A 3456-nucleotide genomic window follows, 5' to 3' on the forward strand; every position below is an offset into this window, starting at 1 on the left:
AAAGCTTCGTATTTAGACATGCGGTTTTAAACTGAACGGAACCAAATCAAAATGTTCAGTTTTCAATTCATGTTTAGTCATAGTTCTGAACTGATTGAACATTTTTTTCAAATTAATTAGATTATCAATTTGGTAATCAACTAATTAGATATTTATAAATTTAAACTAAGCCGATTTACCACAATATATCTAACCAAACTAACCGAATATAACTAAAATTACATGAATTTTTAATAAAAAAAATTAAAACTTCAGTTCATTTTGATAGCATAATTGAAAAACCAAATTAAACTAATCTAAACCAAACCGAACCGTAATTTGTGTCGGTTCAGTTCAACAGTTTTTCAGTTAACCGAACTATCCGACACACATGAATCATGATAATGCTTCTCGAGCCACACACGCAAGAAACTAAAAAGTCACAGAATAATACCCACCTGCATAATCAGCGCATAAAGCAAATGACTAGTGAGGGTTCGTTCGTTATCTCGATTGATTCTCATCATCTCTCTCGTTTGCACATCGGGGAGAAAAATAATGTCGTCAAGGACAAGAAACAGGCGAAGCCGTCGAGCAGTCCGGACTTCAACAGTGATTCCTGAAAGAACTAAGAAACATAGAAGGCAAGTATATTTTCTTGTTATTGCTTGCTTAGCTTGTTCAATACATCATACATTTTGCTTTTATAATGAGCTCATCCTAGGGGTTTACACACAGGCTACAGCTTGATTCGCGGCGCACAACGGATGTGGATAGGCTGAGCTGTCAGGTGAGCTGTCTTTCCTGCTTTTGCTTTACAGGAAATTGGATGCATAATTTCATGTGTCTCCAAAAGTGTAGGAGAAGACCGTTGAAGAGTGGTGTGAGTAAGCAAAGATTTGAGTTTCGAAGTTGAAATGGGTCTCTCTACTTTGTCAATAAGTTGGCCTTTGTCAATAAGTTGGCCTTGTTCTTTCACTTGAGTTGGGCTTCCTATAATTCTGACGCTCCAAAGGAGTAATACGCCGGTGGCGAAAAAAGGTCAGTCGTCAACTCGTCACTAACCATCACTTCTTTGAGATTCTATCGCCCGTGGTGATATATATAAGTCTTAGATATAGGTAAAAATAATATAAATGTATGTTCAAATTTAGATTATTTGTAAGTATATAAAAATTGTTTCTGTTTTAATAGTAATAATATTTTTATTTGTATAAAATAACGGTGTAGATCGGATATCCGGCCTTGAAATTTTTAGTATTCGTAATATGTTTTGTTTTTAGCGGATATTGACTTTTAATATTTAATTTGCTCCGAAAATTTATAGATATCTAAATGTTCTAGATCAAGTCAAAACAAATAACAAAACAAAAAAAATTAACAGAAAAATGCACAGTCAGTCACAAGCGTCGTGCCGTGTTAGACCATGAATGTACATTATCGTTGATTATTATATGGGCAGACACTTGTCCAATGCTTACGCGTGTGGATATTTCGGCCACTCCGGTGAAGTAATGTTCTCTATTATAAACAGGAAAAAATATTATCGATGACGACGTTGTCAATTTTGTGTGTTTTCTGTGGAACGGTCATCTTGTTATACGAATCTTCTTGATTATGATTAATGAATTTAAGTCGTACAGTAGCTGTCAACCAAAAAGAAAAAGTCGTTTTAATATATAAAAAGAGTAGTCTATCTACTTCTGCGGGGTAGAACTAGAACAAGTTGTAATACTTTTTAGAATTTTAAAATTAGTAGTAACTCATAGTTTAGTCGTTGGAAGATGTATGAGCATCACCAGAACCACAAATCGACCGCTATAACATTATTATATATTTGAATGAACGGGTCTTACAGGAAAGCATTTGAAATTCTTTTCAAATGCCTACACATGAGATTCCATGCCAAGTAATATTAAAACAGAATCATTCCTAAAAAAAATAATTAAAAAGTTATTGGACCTTTTTATTAACTAATTATTTTTTTTGGTCCTACTTAATATTTCACAAACAATAGAAGGTAACATGAGATACATATCAAATTAAATGGTTTAATCAATCCATTTATTTATTTTTAGACTACCGAATGATGTATCTCACGTTAGGAAATACATATTTACCTTATATTCTAATAGTTTTTTTTGTTAAGAATATATTATATATACAATTTTCAAAACAGAATACAGAAAATGATTAAATACTATTAAAAATAAATTATCTAAAAATCTATTTGAACAAAGTTGTTGTTCCTATTCATTAGTAAATTATTGGTCTTACTTAATATTTTTCTAACAATACAAGGTCACGTGACATACATATCAAATTTTAAGCGTGGATCCGGATCCGTTATTCAAATACCTGTAAAATATTTATAATTTTTGGATAAGTATGAAATACAAATTAACTTGGTATTTTAGGACTCGAAAAAGACTCGAAGTACCTCAAAACCCAAAAATACTGAAATACGAAAAAATATTTGAAAATACAAACAAATACCTGAAAAATATGCAAATACCCAAAAAAACCTCCAAAAGTTGACCATAAAGCTGACCTGAGGAATCAATACCTTTAAAATATTCTTCATACCCAAAATATTTTTAAATTTTTTTGAAATATTACCAGAAACTCGAAACTATAATCGGAAACCCGAATCTGAAACTTAAAAAGTATTCATAATACCGAAAACACATTCAAAATACCAAAAACATATTTGAAATACCCAAATATACCTAATATACACAAAACATTTTGTGTACTTTGGATACCCGATCGGGTCTCAGAGAAGAGTCGGATAAGTATTCCCGCCTGTCACGCGGGTGACCCGGGTTCGATCCCCGACAACGGCGCCAATTTGATGTTAGGAGTTTTCAAGGCTCCTAAGACAAATGTTGTAGTATAGTGATTGCCGAACCAATTCTAAGGGATTTCAAGCACTGAGAATGCAAGTACTTACTTAATCTAAGTGCAACCGATGATTTAAAGGGGTTTTAAACTACTACAAATACTAGAAAGCAATTACAGAATGATACTTTCTTGACTAAGGGAAAAGAGAACTCATGGGCATAATAGGGATTAGACCTTGGGTGATCAAGTTTCGAACTAAGGATGGCAAACGATCAATCAAACTATCAACCTTAAGCTTAGACACAATCTTAAACAAACTCTATGTCTAGATGAATGTTCATTTACTAACATACCTCAAACATCAAATGTCTTTGGTTGAATAATATGAAAGCAATCATTACTAACAAGTCTATTGACTATCTTAACACCTTTAACAACAAATGTCTTTGGTAAAGTATGTTAAAAGCTCAGGAGAGTTGTCTCCGACATTTCATCAAACACCTTGTGGGTGGGAAATGCGTAAAGATCAACTTTTGAGTGGCCAACTCAGAATATGCATTATTAATACTCTACTAGCAAGGAACAAGAATGATCTACACTAAAACATCCTAGAACTAACCTAATCACCCTTAA

At 32.8% G+C, this 3456-nt stretch overlaps 1 long non-coding RNA gene across 1 annotated transcript; it reads left to right on the plus strand.

Moving 5' to 3' along the window:
* Window positions 1-717: 717 nt before the first annotated feature.
* On the plus strand, window positions 718-2428 carry LOC111201943. The gene is made up of 2 exons (XR_002654885.2): window positions 718-769; window positions 841-2428. It is a non-coding gene; the product is annotated as an uncharacterized LOC111201943 (long non-coding RNA).
* The last annotated feature ends 1028 nt before the right edge of the window (window positions 2429-3456 follow it).

The sequence above is a fragment of the Brassica napus genome, chromosome C1 (genome assembly GCF_020379485.1).
Source record: "Brassica napus cultivar Da-Ae chromosome C1, Da-Ae, whole genome shotgun sequence".
Classification (NCBI taxonomy): domain Eukaryota; kingdom Viridiplantae; phylum Streptophyta; class Magnoliopsida; order Brassicales; family Brassicaceae; genus Brassica; species Brassica napus.